The 19,947-nt window shown below is 44.9% G+C and overlaps 1 protein-coding gene across 5 annotated transcripts in view; it reads left to right on the top strand.

The window, feature by feature from the left end:
- The window catches only part of LOC129821300 (beta-1,3-galactosyltransferase 1-like), a 121,389-nt gene that overhangs the window by 29,100 nt on the left and 72,342 nt on the right, over positions 1–19,947 (top strand). For 2 of the 5 annotated variants that reach the window (XM_055878800.1, XM_055878801.1), the window contains exon 2: positions 8,520–8,627. The exons of 2 other annotated variants lie outside the window; for them this stretch is intronic. The gene's annotated coding sequence lies outside the window, so the exon portion shown is untranslated. Of the gene's footprint in view, positions 1–5,583; positions 6,562–8,519; positions 8,628–19,947 lie in introns of those variants that run through there. One more of the 5 variants, XM_055878802.1, reaches the window with a different exon arrangement.

Genomic DNA, 19,947 nt, shown 5'->3' with positions numbered 1-19,947 from the left:
TAGTTGGCTTTGTTTGAAACATTTGAAAACAGACACCTAACCTCTACTTGGGTGCAAACAGCAGGCTTGAGGGTGCTACAAACCCTTTCAGTTTATCAGGCACTGTTTACACACCGCTTCCATAGAATACAAAATGAACAATTTTCCAAAATCGAAATTGGTCATCTGAAAATGGAGACACTCTGAGAATGTAATCACGTTGTCAAATAGCATTAAAGAGCACTCTATAATCACAGGTTCACTCATTGTTTGCTCTCTATTCCTATTGGTAAACTTCTTTGTTCCCTTTGTAGACCGTCAGACCATCAACACACTACTTCAACCAAGCTATTGTTATTGGGCCATTTTCTTTACTCTGAGATGAGGTCTAAAACACTGCCAATCTCCGTCAGTTGATATATGATAGTGATCACACAGAGCACCTTCAGATTACACTGAGCCCACCTTTATCACCACTACAGCAGGCACAGATGAATGGCCTCTGAAGGTGACACTGTAGCAGTCAGCTACAGCGAGTTGCCGATACAGAGACTTGTGACTGACTTTGCAGAAAATCCACTGGGCATGGCTCAGAGGGTATGAAAGGGGTTTTGGTTGGGTAACATATGATGTGCTTTAAGGCCAACATCAGTTGTTCAAGTGGTTACCTATAGAGAATGTATATGTCACAGTCAGCGTTGCTCGAAACTTATATTTCTATATGTATATATATATATTTTTAAATGTAACCTTTATTTAACTAGGCAGTCAGTTAAGAACAAATTCTAATTTACAATGACGGCCTACCCCGGCCAAACCCGGACGACGCTGGGCCAATTGTGCGCCGCCCTACGGGGCTCCCAATCACGGCCGGTTGTGATACAGCCTGGAATCAAACCATGGACTGTAGTGACGCCTCTTTCACTGAGATGCCTTGGACCGCTGCGCTACTCGGGAGCCCTAAATACAGGCGTGAGGGAGAGACTCATTGCTGCTCTGAGGACCAGCAGGGGTGTTCCTGAAGAAAAGATGTCCCTGAACCACATGGTCACTCCTCTCCAGTGTTCGTCAATCATTTATTTCCCACTTGTCAACTGCGGCTGTGTCTTGACATGTTTTGTGAGGTGTCTAGTAAAAGCCATCCCCCAGTTGTTTATTTAAAGCCCCATAGTGGCATTGCAATTGTGTAGAATTTAAATGGAATGTATAACATTTGTCCAATTTTACTTGAGCTTTTTACATTATTAGGAAACAGAATGATTTATGTCCACGGAACATGTGTTGCAATATCTCTGCCTTACGGAGACAATTTCACACAGAAGAGGAGAAAAGCTCAACTCGTCAGCACCTTTTGCTTTGTGTTCATTGATGGGTGGCTGGCTAGACCACACTCAGACAAAGACCTCTATCAGTCCTGTCAAGCTGCAAGAGTAAACGGCTCTCCAGTTAGACTAGTTTAATGAGAAAACGTGATTGGTATTAGCTGGGACCTGGAGTTGCTATTGATTTGTTTTGGTAGACTGTAGACTTGTAGTCGGAAGAATGCAGTGGAGAATAATGGTGTGTCGTTTCAGGTCTGGCCACAGAATATCTTAAGGCACATGTGAGGCTGGAATTTTCAAATCTAAAACATGTGGAATGCAATCACTGCACAGTGTTCACCACACGAGAGCACAGCTACTCACCCAAAGATCAGAAAGCCATGTGTGCATGTGTAAACAGCTTGTGTACATTGTTTATCTGCCCCTGTGGTGTAATGTTTATCCCTCACCATAACACTTTCCTATTTTAGCTATTCTCTCAAGGTAGGCCAGTAATTTCATCAATTAGTGGTGATAACGAAACACAGCACAGGCACAGCCACTTAACAATAGATAGTCGAGGCATTTCCAAAGACGGAGACGGAGATAAGTGCACTGGATCTTCCAGCTCCATTAGCCCCCATTTTAGGCCAAAATGAAAGAGCGTCTTGTGGAAGGTGTTGATGCCTGGACCAGGGCAATATTGGACAGGGGTAGATGAAAGGATCAGAGGGAGAGAGAGTCAGAGAGAGAGAAAGAGAGAAAGAGATGGAGGGTGAGGGAGAGACTCAAGGCAGTCCTGCAGGCAGAAAGCAAGGCAGAAAGCAAGGCAGTCCTGCAGTGGTGAAAAGTGATGAAGATTGGGGCGAAGAGACAGGGCAATCATGGCAGTAGCAGAAAATAACTTCTTTTGGGAGATCAAATGAGTTTTCATCAAGGCAAAAATTGTATTTTCTTCTCTTAACTATGACATGGTATGGTGCTAATGGAAGTGGAAGAAGGCCCCTGTAGAAACAGGCAATAGGAGAACGAGCAGGGTGTGAATCTATTGGAAACAAAGGGAATATTTATCCCTCTGGTGTCTGCCTGAGGTGTCATTAGTCAGAGCAATTCAATTCAGCCAATAGGCTTTTATTCGATGTATGCACGCTGGGTTTCAATTGGAAGAAAGACATATAGCAGCAATAATTTGTTTTTGCAGATCCTCTTTTTTTGTTCTGTTCAGATGAAAGTCAGATTTCCTCCTCGGGGTTTGGTGTTCTTCATAGAAGCTCCATGTGACTATGTCAATGGCTGTTCCCTGTCTGGGTCCTGCTGAGGCTGGGTGGGTACTCCAAATGGGTATGGAAGTGGATGGTTTGATTGTTCTGTATGGCGCATAAGACTCACATGTTATGCCAACTGTAGGATAGATTAAATGCTTTTCGCAAAGAATAATATTTTCAGCCGCTTTACTCGGTGTTGAATAGCACATTATACAGTATATGTTGCGGATATTACTCACAGGCAGCAACATTTGATCTTGAAACTTCAGAAATATGTCTTGAATCTAATCATACTCAGAGAGACTCCGCAGATTGTACCTTACATTTCAATAATCACATTTGATTTGACAGCAGGCGGCTGTGAGCGGAGAGTAGCCCAGGTAAATTGATTTGCTTCTTTCCGTATATCGCAGCTCAGTGTTTCATGTGATCATTATACCCAATGGATGTTGCATTAAATGAACACAAAAGTACTGATACACAGTCATACTTGGGTCTCTTTGTGCTGTGGTCTGCCACTTAACATAAACTTTGCCTGTGTGCCTGTGCTTTATGTTTCTCTGTGTAATCCAGAGAGGTTAGAAAACGTATCTAGATCCTCTCTTAGGTTGTGCAGGGATCCAGATTGCGGATTTAAGAGGAAATTGATTTCTAGCCCCTCTATATTATTGTTGGATCTGATTTTAATAGCTAACATTTCGATGGCCATAATAAATAGATATGCTGACAGTGGAAAACCTTGTTTCCTCTCTTGACAGTTTAATACTTTCTAAGTAGCCATTATTTACTATTTTACACCTAGGGTTACTATACATAACCTTATCCCATTGTATAAGAGATTCTCCTAAATTAAAATAGTCCAGGAATTTATATATACATTCTTGTCATACTTTATCCAAAAAAAATCAAAATCTGCTATGAATACCACACCTTGTTTCCTAATGTTCCTAATGTTCTATTGTTTCAAATACTTGTCTTATATTATCTCCAAAGTATCGTCCATGTAAAACAAAAACTGTCTGATCAGGATGTATAATATCTGACAAAACATTTTTAATTAATTCTATGTGCTACGCATTTTGCTAGGATTTTTGCGTCACTACAATGAGGCCTCCAGTTTTTTAGATAGACTGGATCTTTGTACTTACCAGCTGGGTAAGGTTTCAGTAATAGTGAAATCAAACCTTCTTGCTGAGTACCTGATAGTTTACCTGATTGGAGTGGTTAAAACATGCTACATGCTGAGTAGATCAAAAAAGGTTTCATATACAGTACCAGTCAAAAGTTTGGACACACCTACTCATTCAAGGGTTTTTCTTTATTTTCACTATTTTCTACATTGTACAATAATAGTAAAGACATCAAAATTCTGAAATACCATATATGGAATCATGTAGCCACCCTTTGCCTTGACTCTTGTTATTCTCTCAACCAGCTTCATGAGGAATGCTTTTCCAACAGTCTTGAAGGAGTTCCCACATACACTGAGCACTTGTTGGCTGATTTTCCCTTACTCTGCGATCCAACTCATCCTTAACCATCTCAATTGTGTTGAAGTTGGGTGATTGTGGAGGCCAGGTCATCGGATGCAGCACCGTCTTTGGTCAAATAGCCATTACACAGCCTGGAGGTGGCATATCACTGCATAAAGCTGTGGTAGCCATGCTGATTAAGTGTGCCTTGAATTCTAAATAAATCACAGACTTTGTCACCAGCAAAGCACCCCCACACCATCACAACTCTTCCTCCATGCTTCACGGTGGGAACCACACATGTGGAGATCATCCATTCACCTACTCTGCGTCTCACAAAGACACGGCAGTTAGAAATCTCAAATATGGACTCATCAGACCAAAGGACAGATTTCCACCGGTCTAATGTCCATTGCTCGTGTTTCTTGGCCCAAGCAAGTCTCTTATTCTTATTGGTGTCCTTTTAATAGTGATTTCTTTGCAGCAATTCGAACATGAAGGCCTGATTTACGCTGTCTCCTCTGAACAGGTGATGTTGAGGTGTATCCGTTACTTGAACTCTGTGAAGCATTTATTTGGGCTGCAATCTGAGGTACAGTTAACTCTAATGAAATTTTCCGCATTGACTGACCTTCATGTCTTAAAGGTAATGATGGACTGTCGTTTCTCTTTGCTTATTTGAGCTGTTCTTGCCATAATATGGACTTAGTCTTTTACCAAATAGGGCTATCTTCTGTATACCGCCCCTACCTTGTCACAACACAAATGATTGGCTCAAACGCCTTAAGACGGAAAGAAATTCCACAAGTTAAAAGTTAACAAGGCACACTTGTTAATTGAAATGCATTCCAGGTGACTACCTCATGAAGCTGGTTGAGAGAATGCCAAGGATGTGTAAAGCTGTCATCAAGGCAAAAGGTGGCTATTTGAAGTCTCAAATATATTGTTTAACACTTTTTTGGTTACTACATGATTCCATATGTGTTATTTCATCGTTTTGATGTCTTCACTATTATTCTACATTGTAGAAAATAGTACAAATAAAGAAAAACCCTGGAATGAGTAGGTGTGTCCAAACTTTTGACTGGTACTGTATTTAAAATATTAGGCTTTTCCAGGAGATCCCTTTTTGCACCAGGGTTGCTGTTCCAACACTTTGGTTGTTTTACAAAACCTTTTAAAATGTGTGGAGAGAGAAATATATAGCTTAGACAAAACAAATAAGATAAAAATTTCCCACCCCATGGGAAATAATTGGTTTAATATGTACTTTCTTAAACCAGTTACTTTTGGCTTTACCAATTTAATTTAGCATACCGTTAGTTTGTGTTAATTTACCATCCGAGAGCAGGCTGATTCAACCGACCCTGCCGACCATAGGCCTAAACGATTACCGATGTGCATCGGAGCAATTTTAAATCCTTTACATTTTTATGTATTATTATAACCTTGTCAAATTAGTCTAAAATCTCTATCAAAATAATTTGTTCCGATTCAACATCCACTAGGAGAGTAGCCACAATATAACAAATGTTCTAACCCAATCCTTACATTCAGTTTAGATCAAAGAAGAAGAAGACAAGAAGAAACACCAAACCATTCATGTAATATTTCAACACCTGTGCAATCCTGTAAATCAGTCTGCCTATCATCACACATTTTCATTTGCCTATTAATTCGAAACTTAAATCTACATCTTCAAAGTCCAGCATTCTTTGTTGCATGTTGCTTTTTAGAATAGTTTGTTTTAATATCTATGTTTCTGCATGCACATTGATTAACTGATCTTATACAACACCAAGATAAATAACATACATTTTTCTCAACTATTACAATCTGTAAGTGGTTGCATTTATTTCACCACTTGTTGTTATGGTTTAGGTAGTCTCATTTATTAATCGTCCCTAAATTGGCAGTCATTCTAACTGCAGATTGCGGTTGATTCAAAATTATAATTCTTGACTATCCTAAATCTGTCTGGATTCCAATAGGAATTATATAACACTGTCACACCCAGATCTGTTTCATCTGTCTTGTGATTGTCTCCACCCCCTCCAGGTGTCGCTTATTTCCCTGGTGTATATATCCCTGTGTTTCCTGTCTCTCTGTGCCAGTTCGTCTTGTATGTTTTTCAAGTCAACCAGCGTTTTTCCCGTATTCCTGTTTATATTCTCTTTTGCGAGTCCTCCTGGTTTTTGACCCTTGCCTGTTTTCTGGACTCCGTACCCGCCTGCCTGACCGATCTGCCTGCCCTGACCTCGAGCCTGACTGCCACTCTGTACCCCCTGGACTCTGAACTGGTTTTGACCTTTTGCCTGTCCACGACCATTCTCTTGCCTACCCCTTTTGAATTGTTTAATACATATCAATAAATATCAAGTCTCTGAATGTCCTTGAGTTGTCCAGCCAGAGCCCAGACTTGATTGAACATCTCTGGAGATACCTGAAAATAGCTGTGCAGCGACGCTGCCTATCCAACCTGACAGAGCTTGAGAGGATCTGCAGAGAAGAATGAGAGGAATGAGAGGAAAACCTCAAATACAGGTGTGTGAAGGTTGTAGCGTCATACCCAAGAAGACTTGTGGCTGTAATTGCTGCCAATGGTGCTTCAACAAAGTACTGAGTAAAGGGTCTGAATGCTTCTGTAAATGTGATATTTCATTTTTATACATTTGCAAAAATTTCTTAAACCTGTTTTGTTTTGTCATTATGGGGTATTGTGTGCAAATTTGCTGTGTAGGTAAAAAATGCACTTTCAATCAAGGAACTTCTGTGGTGAGATATTATCCTGGTAGGGAAATACAACACATGGAAATTTAGGGTCACATCTCTAGCAAAAAAGGGGCCCCTTTTTCATTTCATGGTGTATCATGCCAAAACATACTCCGGTGCGCTGCAGGGAAGATAAGGGGGAGTCACTCCAAAGCAGAGGCGAACTGAAACTGGGTCCAGGGCATGGTCCATCCATCCATCTTCACATACTTGGAGTATTCATAATGGTGTATGGAATGTGTGCATACGGGCACGTCTGTGGCGGGTAGAACTGGTGATGTGCGTTCACATCTAATGTTGAGTGAGGTTTAAGGTGTTTATCTCTGAGGGGATTTGCTATCTCCACTGTGTTGTTTGACCACACTGGAGAAGGAAGACCATGCCAGGTTCCCTGAAGCTCTCTCTATCTGTCCAGGCTTAATGAGCACTCAGATACGACAGTCTGTGCAGGCCAGTCAGTGGTGGAGTGTGTGGCATCAATGCCCCAGTGCTTATGTATCACTGCAGTTCTCTTATTTGTGCAGGAAACTGGAGAGTATTCCTGCTCCTGAGACACAAGGTCATCCAGGGTCACTGGAAGTCAGGGGGGTCATTGGGTTAGGGGTGTGGCGTGTCGAGTACAGGTGATCTGATGGTGCTGATCAAACCCTGACTATCAGCTTAGCCTAAGTGCAATTAAGAGTTTCCTGAATACCAAATCGAATTTAGTGTTCAGCAAATAATTGCTGGAACACTGAAGAGAAGCTGATTTGGACTTGAGTACCTAATTGGCTAAAGAACCTGTGGACTTATTTCCATTTAAGCCTTGTCCAGCAGTGCGTATAGGAAGGGAGAGTTCAGTGAATGAAGACTAGCCTCTTAGCAGAGAAATAATAAGGTGTCAGGTTATTAGTAGCATTGAACCCCACAAATACAAATGCAATGTTTTGTTAAACTGGGGGAAATGTACTGGTTAGCACTAAGCAGTAAGCACCACTGTGTCACCACTGGAATTGAGTAATATGGATTTAGTTTCACAAATGGTCCGGGTTGTACACTTCTGAAAAGTGAGAGGTGATCACTGCGTGATTGGTCAATTTACCCCTGACCTGGGGCGTATGGTTCATTGAAGATATATACGACTATTAGCCAGCTGTCACATTTGCACTGAGGGTTTGAGTGTGATAGGCCACCTATGGCTATAGGTCTTAGATTGCTATTGGCCTTTTGGGGATTTGCAAATCAAACACCATCAGCTATTTTAACAGGGCTAAAGGGGACTGTGTTTCGGCGGGGCGCAGACTGATTATGCTCTGCTGCTGCCTTGGAGTGTGAATAGAATAATTCCTCTCAGTTAACACAGACATTGTCCTCCTACACCTTTTCACCCACTGGTGACAGCCAGGGCTGCAATGACATAGCATCTCTCAGCTCTCTGGGCTCACCCAACAAGCTGCTCACCAGGATTTCCAATGCTCTGCTCTCTCTTTCTTTTTCTCTTTCTCTTTTCGTCTCTCTCGCCCTTCTGTTTGACAGGATGATTGTAGGGCTCTGTAGCTACTCTACGGCATTCTTGTACTGCTGCTGTTTGGTCTCCAACATGTCTTCTCCTCAACTCTGACAGGTCCTTGAGTGGGCTTTGTGTAAACATCCACCCTGGTGAATGATCTAGCAGCTTGCTATTTACTTAGTGATGTGATGCTGAGAGAGAAGCGGCACTGTTTTCTCATTGCCACCCTCTCTCAATCTAGATCTGGAGCTGAGAAAAATGCGTTGCGTCTGAGAGAAATCCTGTTCTGTATCTGAGAGGTCTTAGAGCAAACCAGCCAGGAACCTGACATCAAAAGAATGCACACAAGGTACCAAATTATCATTTTTAAGAAAAGTGCCAACACTGTTAATTGTGTGTAATCTCCATTTGTGAATTCAATGGTTTACTGCTTCAAGGGAATTCAAGGGAAATGGGATTTTGCTTAATACCACAGAGCTGGTTGAATATGATTTTTGGGGGCTTTATTTATGGACTTCTGCAACCTCTTCTATTGCACGTTCTCCAATCAGCAGTTAGAGGAAGCTTACACTCAATTGGACTCATCACTGACACAAGTGTGGACAGTAAATATGAGGAATATCCCACTGTAATTAAACTGCAGTTCCATTTCAGTAGTCATTAACTATAAGCAGATCTCTGTATATCTGCAGAATAAGTCATGCTTTTGGCAAAGTTAAATACTGAAATGTGGCCTGGCGCAAATACCGAGTTGTTGGATAACAACATAATTTACAGCTGATGCCTTACAACTAACAAAAACGATCAGTATTGTCTCAAATGGTCAAAGCATGTATTTTCCTTTTATTCATACAAACAGCTCAGTCTCATGGCAATCAGATGACATACAGTGCATTTGGAATGTATTCAGACCTCTTTACTTTTTACACATTTTGCTACGTTACAGCCTTATTCGAAAATCAATTAAATATGATTTTTTTTCCCTCATTAATCTACACACAATACTCCATAATGACAAAGCAAAAACTGTTTTTTAGATATTTTTGGAAATGTATTAAAAATTTAAACAGAAATACCTTATTTACATAAGTATTCAGACCCTTTGCTATGAGACTCGAAATTGAGTTCAGGTGCATCCTGTTTCCTTTGATCATCCTTGAGATGTTTCTACAACTGGATTGGAGTCCACCTGTGGTAAATTCAGTTGATTGGACATGATTTGGAAAGGCACACATCTGTCTATATAAGGTCTCACAGTTGACAGTACATGTCAGAGCAAAATCCAAGCCATGAGGTCAAAGGAAGAGCTCCGAGGCAGGATTGTGTTGAGTCAAAGATCTGGGGAAGGGTACCAACACATGTCTGCAGGATTGAAGGTCCCTAAGAACACAGTGGCCTTCATCATTCTTAAATGGAAGAAGTTTGGAACCACCAAGACTCTGCTGGCCGCCCGGCCAAAATGTTTGTCGTTGTTGAACACTGTCGAACGCCGAAACCTGGACTAAAAACCTTGGTTTAAAAGCTGACAGTGTTTTTATATTTATTTATTTCACCTTTATTTAACCAGGTAGGCAAATTGAGAACACGTTCTCATTTACAATTGCGACCTGGCCAAGATAAAGCAAAGCAGTTCGATACATACAACAACACATAGTTACACATGGAGTAGAACAAACATACAGTCAATAATACAGTGAAAAATAATTCTATATACAATGTGAGCAAGTGAGGTGAGATAAGGGAGGTGAAGGCAAACAAAATATATATAAAAATAAATAAAAATATAAAAAGGCCATGGTGGCGAAGTAAATACAATATAGCAAGTAAAAAAAATAATAAAAAAATGTCCAACCCCCTCAAGGTGCGAACTCCGGGCGCACCCCTAAAACTCAAGGGGAGGGTCTGGGTGGGCATCTGTCCACGGTGGCGGCTCCGGCGCAGGACGAGGACACCACTCCACCATTGTCTTTGTCCCCCTCCTTAGCGTCCTCCGAGTGGCGATCCTCGCCCCCAACCCTGGTCTAGGAACCTTCACACCGGTCCCCCCTAGATAGCTCAGGACAGAGAGGTAGCTCAGGACAGAGCGATAGCTCAGGACAGAGAGATAGCTCAGGACAGAGAGGTAGCTCAGGACAGAGAGGTAGCTCAGGACAGAGAGGTAGCTCAGGACAGAGAGGCAGCTCAGGACAGAGGGGCAGCTCCGGACTACTGGCAGCTCCGGCCTGGGTGGCAGCTCCGGACTGGGTGGCAGCTCCGGACTGGGTGGCAGCTCCGGGCTGGTTGGCAGCTCCGGGCTGGTTGGCAGCTCCGGGCTGAGTGGCAGCTCCGGGCTGGGTGGCAGCTCCGGGCTGGGTGGCAGCTCCGGGCTGGGTGGCAGCTCATGACTGAGTGGCAGCTCATGACTGTAGGGCAGCTCATGACTGTAGGGCAGCTCATGACTGTAGGGCAGCTCATGACTGGAAGGCAGCTCATGACTGGAAGGCAGCTCATGACTGGAGGGCAGCTCATGACTGGAGGGCAGCTCATGACTGGAGGGCAGCTCATGACTGGAAGGCAGCTCATGACTGGAGGGCAGCTCATGACTGGAAGGCAGCTCATGACTGGAGGGCAGCTCATGACTGGAGGGCAGCTCATGACTGGAGGGCAGCTCATGACTGGAGGGCAGCTCATGACTGGAAGGCAGCTCATGACTGGAGGGCAGCTCATGACTGGAGGGCAGCTCATGACTGGAGGGCAGCTCATGACTGGAGGGCAGCTCATGACTGGAGGGCAGCTCATGACTGGAGGGCAGCTCATGACTGGAAGGCAGCTCATGACTGGAAGGCGACTCTGGCGGATCCTGGCTGGCGGGCTCTGGCGGATCCTGGCTGGCGGGCTCTGGCGGATCCTGGCTGGCGGGCTCTGGCGGATCCTGGCTGGCGGGCTCTGGCGGATCCTGGCTGGCGGGCTCTGGCGGATCCTGGCCGGCGGGCTCTGGCGGATCCTGGCCGGCGGGCTCTGGCGGATCCTGGCCGGCGGGCTCTGGCGGATCCTGGCCGGCGGGCTCTGGCGGATCCTGGCCGGCGGGCTCTTGCTGCTCATGGTTGGCCGACGGATCTTGCTGCTCATGACTGGCCGACGGATCTTGCTGCTCATGGCTGGCCGACGGATCTGGCTGCTCATGGCTGGCCGACGGATCTGGCTGCTCATGGCTGGCTGACGGATCTGGCTGCTCATGGCTGGCTGACGGATCTGGCTGCTCATGGCTGGCTGACGGATCTGGCTGCTCATGGCTGGCTGACGGATCTGGCTGCTCATGGCTGGCTGACTGATCTGGCTGATCCTGTCTGACGGAAAGCTCTGTCTGATCCTGTCTGGCGGAAGGCTCTGGCTGATCCTGTCTGGCAGAAGGCTCTGGCTGATCCTGTCTGGCGGAAGGCTCTGGCTGATCCTGTCTGGCGGAAGGCTCTGGCTGATCCTGTCTGGCGGAAGGCTCTGGCTGATCCTGTCTGGCGGAAGGCTCTGGCTGATCCTGTCGGACGGAAGGCTCTGGCTGATCCTGTCTGGCGGAAGGCTCTGGCTGATCCTGTCTGGCGGAAGGCTCTGGCTGATCCTGTCTGGCGGAAGGCTCTAGCTGCTCCTGTCTGGCGGAAGGCTCTAGCGGCTCCTGTCTGGCGGAAGGCTCTAGCGGCTCCTGTCTGGCGGACGGCTCTGAAGGCTCATGGCAGACGGGCGGCTTTGCAGGCTCAGTACAGACGGGCGGCTTTGAAGGCTCAGTACAGACGGGCAGTTCATGCGGCGCTTTGCAGACGAACAGGTCAGGCGGCGTTGGGCAGACGGGCAGTTCAGGCACCGTTGGGCAGACGGGCAGTTCAGGCGCCGTTGGGCAGACGGGCAGTTCAGGCGCCGTTGGGCAGACGGGCAGTTCAGGCGCCGTTGGGCAGACGGGCAGTTCAGGCGCCGTTGGGCAGACGGGCAGTTCAGGCGCCGTTGGGCAGACGGGCAGTTCAGGCGCCGTTGGGCAGACGGGCAGTTCAGGCGCCGTTGGGCAGACGGGCAGTTCAGGCGCCGTTGGACAGACGGCAGACTCTGGCCGGCTGAGACGCACTGTAGGCCTGGTGCGTGGTGCCGGAACTGGAGGCACCGGGCTAAGGACACGCACCTTCAGGCTAGTGCGGGGAACAACAACAGGGCACACTGGACTCTCAAGGCGTACTATAGGCCTGGTGCCTGATACCGGCACTGGTGGTACCGGGCTGAGGGCACGCACATCATGGCGAGTACGGGGAGAAGGAACAGTGCGTACAGGGCTCTGGAGACGCACATGAGGCTTGGTGCGTGGTGCCAGCACTGGTGGTACTAGGCTGGAGAACGCACCCCAGGGAGAGTGCATGGAGGAGAACCAGGGCTCTGAAGATGCACAGGAGGCTTGGTGCGTGGTGCCAGCACTGGTGGTATTGGGCTGGGAACACGTATCTCAGGGCTAGTGCGGGGAGCAGTAACAGGACGCACAGGACTCTGGAGACGCACAGGAGGCTTGGTGCGTGGTGTAGGCACTGTCTTAACCAGACGGCTAGCACGCACCTCAGGACGAGTATGGAGAGCTGTTCCCAGTGACATTAACTCACCAATAGGTTCATTCGGATTTATGCCGTGCCTCATGCAACAAACCAGTACATCCCTCATATCTTTCTCCTTCAATTTCTCCATTAGCTCCTTTACTGTCTCTGCGTTACTCACCTCCAAATCCGCCCTCACCGGCTCCTTATGTAAAGCAGGAGGAGTTGGCTCAAATCCCCTGACTGACCCAACTATATACCCCGAGAGCCCCCCCCCCCCAATAAATTTTGGGGTTTGACTTGCGGGCTTCCAGCCTTGTTTCCGTGCTGCCTCCTCATATCGCCGCCTCTCCGCTTTTGCTGCCTCCAGCTCCGCTTTGGGGCGGCGACACTCCTCTGGTTCTGCCCAGGGTCCTTCTCCGTCTAGGATTTCCTCCCATGTCCATTCCTCCTTGTACACCTGCTGCTGTCCGTTAACCCGCTGCTTGATCCTTCGGTGGTGGGTGGTTCTGTAACGATACTCTACTTCGTCCTCCTCCTCGGACGAGGAGAGGCGAGACGGATCAGATGACCAATATGCAGCGTGGTAGTTAGACATAATGAATTTATTTAACAAGACGAAGACGAAACGAAATACACTTGATAAACTACAAAACAAATAAACGATGTAGACGCACCTGAACATAAGAACTTACATGACACGAAGAACGCATGAAACAGGAACAGACTACATAAACCGAACGAATGAACAAACAAACCGAAACAGTCCCGTGTGGCGTAACATACACAGACACTGACACAGGAGACAACCCCCCACAAACAAACAGTGTGAACACCCTACCTTTATATGGTTCCCAATCAGAGGAAACGACAAACACCTGTCTCTGATTGAGAACCATATAAGGCTAATTACCAATGGCCTAAACATAGAAACACAAAACATAGAATGCCCACCCCAACTCACGCCCTGACCAACTAAACACATACAAAAATAACAGACAACAGGTCAGGAACGTGACACCGATATTGAACGTTTCCAGCGTTGCAGGAGCTGTGTTTACTTTGCTTTGTTCTGGGACAATGTGGAATGTGCTGACTTTCAATGTAGCAACTGCTTGCTTGTGGAGGACTACAGGAGCGAAGTAGCTACTCTTAGCAAGCAAGTAGCAAACCTACATAAGCTACTGGGGAACCCACGCCCACCTACTTTTTATTCCACCCCAGTAGCCAGATGCCGCTCTGGTCTGGTTGAAGTTTCACCGCCGAGTCGGCTCTCCACACTCGACTGGCCGGTGTTAGGCAGGGTTCCATCCCCGAAGGGGTCTCCCCCTTCCCTGGAGAACGGAGCTGTTTTCGACCAAACCAACCAGCCATGGAGGTACATCACTCGCCGTGGAAGTCGAAGAAGGCGTCCTCTGGCAACAGGGGTCTCCATGGAGATGTTGAACCCGGAACTGACACAGACTAGAAACAGCTTTGCCGCCCTGGATCCAGAGGTTCTGGCGCCTTCGTCCTTGGTGGCTTCCCAATCAAGATTGTATCCGGAGGTACCTGCATCTTCGTCCTCGGCTCTGTCTCCCTCTCCGGAGGCTTCTACCTCGGGTTCAGATCCTCTGAGCTCCCAGCCTCACCAGACCGGCCCATTCAACATCCCCAGCTGTCATCATAGGCAGCTCTATGGTGAGAAACATCTCGGTTCCCAAGGCAAAAACCCTGTTCTACACCGGAGCACGAGTACAGGACATAACAAGGCTGTTTCCGAATGTTCTACCACAGATGCCTGGAGCTGACACTGTCGTAGTCCATGTGGGGTCAAACGACATCAGGAGGGCTAGCTCGGAACATTGAAAATTGATTTTAAAGAACTGATTTTAGCATTAAAAGACTCCAAAAGACTCCAGACGCCAATAATTTCAGGTCCAGTACCATCGTTGGGCCGCAGGTGTGAAAGATTCAGCAGACTGCTGGCATTACACATCTGGCTAAAAGACTACTGTAGCTCTGCTGGAGTCACTTTTATTGATAACTTTGACACCTTCTGGAAACAGAAGATAATCTACAGGAATGACGGAGTACATCCAAATCATCTTGGCTCATGAACTCTGTCTACGCATTTCAAGGCTGCGTTGAAACAAAGACTGGTAAATGATCCAAGACCAGTTCAATTAATCCTTACCATTGTGACAATGAGTCGTCATAATGCTGCATAAATGTACATGATCTTAGGGGCATTGGCAAACACAATGTAAATAATTTAATTTATGTACCCCTAATTGCACCGAATACATCTGTTTATCCTACAGCTATTGTAAGCAGTAATCATGAGCCTATAAACCAGAGTTACACTGTTAGCACTGAGGCGGTGTGCAATAGTAGGAAGACCACTTTATGCAGCTCACCCTGCACTAACAGCTCCAATGTAAATAACATGAGTAAGTCTACCTCTGTTTTTAATGCTTTACTGGGAAGTTTATCAATCAAGCAACCCAGAAAAGTGCTAAAAATAGCCCATATTAACATATTTAGCCTAAGAAACAAGGTCCATGAAGTCAATAACTTGCTTGTAACAGATGACATTCATATTCTGCCTCTCTGAAACTCACTTAGATAATACCTTTGATGATACAGTAGTAGCAATACATGGTTATAACATCTACCGAAAAGACAGAAGTGCCAACGGAGGCGGTGTTGCGCTCTATATTCAGAACCACATTCCTGTAAAGCTTAGAGACGATCTAATGTTAAATACTGTTGAAGGAATATGGCAACAGGTTCTGTAAAAACTGTTAAATCCCCTTGGATTGGTGAGGAATTGAAAAATTGTCAGCCCAACTGATTGGCAAACGTACTGCAAATGAACAAATCATGTGACTAAACTAAATAAAAATGAACTACACTATGAAACAAAGATAAATTATATAAAGAACGATCAATAGTAAAAAGCTTTGGGGCACCTTAAATGACATTTTGGGGAAAAAAGCCAACTCGGCTCCTTCATTTATTGAATCAGATTGCTCATTCATCACAAAGCCCCCTGATATTGCAAACTACTTTAATGACGTTTTCATTGGCAAGATAAGCAAACTTAGGGATGACATGACAGCAACAAACACTGAAAGACAAGAATTGTACTTTTGAATTCTGTAAAGTCAGTGTGAAAGAGGTGAAAACATTATTGTTGTCTATCAACAATGACAAGCCACCAGGGTCTGACAATCTGGATGGAAAATTACTGAGGATAATAGCAGACAATAATGCCACTCCTATTTGCCACATCTTCAATTTAAGCCTACTAGAAAGTGTGTGCCCTCAGGCCTGGAGGGAAGCTAAAGTCATTCCGCTACCCGAGAATAGTAAAGCCCCCTTTTACTGGCTCAAATAGCCGACCAATCAGCCTGTTACCAACCCTTTGCAAACTTCTGGAAAGAATTGTGTTTGACCAAATACAATGCTATTTCACAGTAAACCAATTGACAACAGAATTTCAGCATGCTTATAGGGAACGACACTCAACAAGCACAGCACTTACACAACTGACTGATTATCGGCTGAGACAAATTGATGATAAAATTATTGTGGGTCTGTCTTCTTAGACTTCAGTGCAGCTTTTGACATTACCGATCATAGTCTGCTGCTGGAAACACTTATGTGTTATGGCTTTACACCCCCTGCTATGATGTGGATAAAGAGTTACTTGTCTATCAGAACACAGAGGGTGTTCTTTAATGGAAGCCTCTCCAATATAATACAGTTAGAATCAGGAATTCCCCAGGTTAGCTGTTTAGGCCCCTTACTTTTTTCCATTTTTACTAACGACATGCCACTAACTTTGAGTAAAGCCAGAGTGTCTATGTATGCGGATGACTCAACACTATACACGTCAGCTACTACAGCGACTGAAATGACTGCAACACTCAAAGAGCTGCAGTTAGTTTCAGAGTGGGTGGCAAGGAATAAGTTAGCCCTAAATATTTCTACAACTAAAAGCATTGTATTGGGAACAAAACACTCACTAAACTCTAAACCTTAACTAAATCTTGTAATAAATAATGTGGAAATTGAGAAAGTTGAGATGACTAAACTGCTTGAAGTAACCACAGATTGTAAACTGTCATGGTCAAAACGTATTGGTGCAGTAGTAGCTTCTCATCTTGACCCGGTACAGCCTCAGAGGAATGGCAACTCCAAGGAGACTGGTCCTCCCAGGTTTTCTCCATTGGGCCCGACTAATAGGGAGTTTTTGCTCCTGGCCACTTAACAACACTATCAACAAGGAAGGTCCTACAGGCCCTAGTTTTGTCGTACCTTGACTACTGTTCAGTCGTGTGGTCAGGTGCCACAAAAAAAGGACTTAGGAAAATTGCAATTGGCTGAGAACAGGGCGGCACGGCTGGCCCTTGGATGTACACCGAGAGCTAATATTAATAATATTCATGTCAATCTCTCCTGGCTTAAAGTGGAGGAGAGATTGACTTCATCTCTACTTTTATTTATGAGAGGTACTGACATGTTGAATGCACCGAGCTCTCTGTCTAAACTACTGGCACACAGCTCGGACACCCATGCATACCCCACAAGACATGCTACAAGAGGTCTCTTCACAGTCCCCAAGTCCAGAACAGACTATGTGAGGCACACAGTACTACATAGAGCCATGACTACATGGAACTCTATTCCACATAAAGTAACTAAGATTTGATTTTTTTTAAAACAGATTTTAAAAAACACCTTATGGAACAGCGGGGACTGTGAAGCAACACAAACATTGGCACAGACAGACACACACACACACACACACACACACACACACACACACACACACACACACACACACACACACACACACACACACACACACACACACACACACACACACACACACACGATAGCATATGCACTATACATACACATGGATTTAGTACTGTAGATATGTGGAAGTGGTGGAATAGGGCCTGAGGGCACAGTGTGTTGTGAAATCTGTGAATGTATTGTAATGTTTTAAAAATTGTATAAACTGCCTTAATTTTGCTGGAACCCAGGAAGAGTAGCTGCTGCTTTGGCAGCAGCTAATGGGGATCCATAATAAATATAAATACAAATACAAAGGCTATGGTCAGGGAGGTGACCAAGAACCCGATGGTCACTCTGACAGAGCTCCTGAGTTCCTTTGTGGAGATGAGAGAACCTTCCAGAAGGACAACCATCTCTGCAGCACTCCACCAATCAGGCCTCTATGGTAGTGGCCAGACAGAAGCCACTCCTCAGTAAAAGGCACATGACCGCCAGCTTGGAGTTTTCCAAAAGGCACCTAAAGGAAGATTCTCTGGTCTGATGAAACCATAATTGAACTTTTTTGTTCTGAATGCCAAGCGTCACGTCTGGAGGATACCTGGCACCATCCCTAAGGTGAAGCATGGTGTTGGCAACATCATACTGTGGGGATGTTTTTCAGCGGCAGGGACTGGGAGATTAGTCAGGATCGAGGGAAAATGAACGGAACAAAGTACAGAGAGATCCTTGATGAAAACCTGCTCCAGAGTGCTCAGGACCTCAGACTGGGGCGAAGGTTTACCTTCCAACAGGACAACAAAATAGCTGTGCAAACCTGACAGAGCTTGAGAGGATCTGGAAAGAATAATGGGAGAAACTCCCCAAGTACAGGTGTGCCAAGCATTTAGCGTCATAGCCAAGAAGACTCAAAGCTGTAATCGCTGCCAAAGGTGCTTCAACAAAGTACTGAGAAAAGAGTCTGAATACATATGTAAATGTGATATTTATCTTTTTAAATGTTGTAATTTGCAAAAACTTTTACAAAAACTGTTTTTGCTTTGTCATTATGGGGTATTGTGTGTAGATTGATGAGGGGAAAAAACTATTGAATCAACGCAACTAAATAAGGAAAAGGTCAAGGGGTACTGAATATTTTCCCGAATGCACAACATCACAGGAACTCTTGATGATTATATTATTTTATGTGGGAGGACAGATTGATGACAGGCCTCATGAGTACATGAGTAAACACATAACCTTTGACAGATCCATCTTAAATCGTTAGAATTCTCTTGAGCTGGATTGTCAAATCCATTGATAAGTGAATAAATATAAACACTGATGAGTGGATTTGATGTACATACAGTTCAAGTCAGAAGTTTACATACACCTTAGCCCAAATACATTTAAACTCAGTTTTGCACAATTCCTGACATTTAATCAGAGTAAAAATTCCCTGTTTTAGTTCAGTTAGGATCACCACTTTATTTTAAGAATGTGAAATGTCAGAATAATAGTAGAGTGATTTATTTCAGCTTTTATTTCCTTCATCACATTCCCAGTGGGTCAGAAGTTTACATACACTCAATTGGTATTTGGTAGCATTGCCTTTAAATTGTTTAACTTGGGTCAAGTTAAACAAGCCTTCCACAAGCTTCCCCTAATAAGTTGGGTAAATGTTGGGCCATTCCTCCTAACAGAGCTGGTGTAACTGAGTCAGGTTTGTAGGCCTCCTTGCTCACACACGCTTTTTCAGTTCTGCCCACACATTTTCTATTGAATTGAGGTCAGGGCTTTGTGATGGCCACTCCAATACCTTGAATTTGTTGTCCTTAAGCCATTTTTCCACAACTTTGGAAGTATGCTTGGGGTCATTGTCCATTTGGAAGACCCATTTGCGACCAAGCTTTAACTTCCTGACTGATGTCTTGAGATGTTGCTTCAATATATCCACATAATTTCCCTCTCCTCATGATGCCATCTATTTTGTGAAGTGCACCAGTCCCTCCTGCAGCAAAGCACCCCCACAACATGATTCTGCCACCCCTGTGCTTCATGGTTGGGATGGTGTTCTTCGGCTTGGAAGGCTCCCCCTTTTTCCTCCAAACATAATGACGGTCATTATGGCAAAACAGTTCTATTTTTGTTTCATCAGACCAGAGGACATTTCTCCAAAAAGTATGATCTTTGTCCCCATGTGCATTTACAAAGCGTAGTCTGGCTTTTTTATGGCAGTTTTGGAGCAGTGGCTTCTTCCTTGCTGAGCGCCCTTTCAGGTTATGTCGATTTAGGACTCGTTTTACTGTGGATATAGATACTTTTGTACTTGTTTACTCCAGCATCTTCACAAGGTTCTTTGCT

The sequence above is a fragment of the Salvelinus fontinalis genome, chromosome 23 (genome assembly GCF_029448725.1).
Source record: "Salvelinus fontinalis isolate EN_2023a chromosome 23, ASM2944872v1, whole genome shotgun sequence".
NCBI classification, from domain to species: domain Eukaryota; kingdom Metazoa; phylum Chordata; class Actinopteri; order Salmoniformes; family Salmonidae; genus Salvelinus; species Salvelinus fontinalis.
The sequence above is the reverse complement of the archived record's forward strand: the minus strand, read 5'-3'. Positions and strand labels throughout refer to the sequence as shown.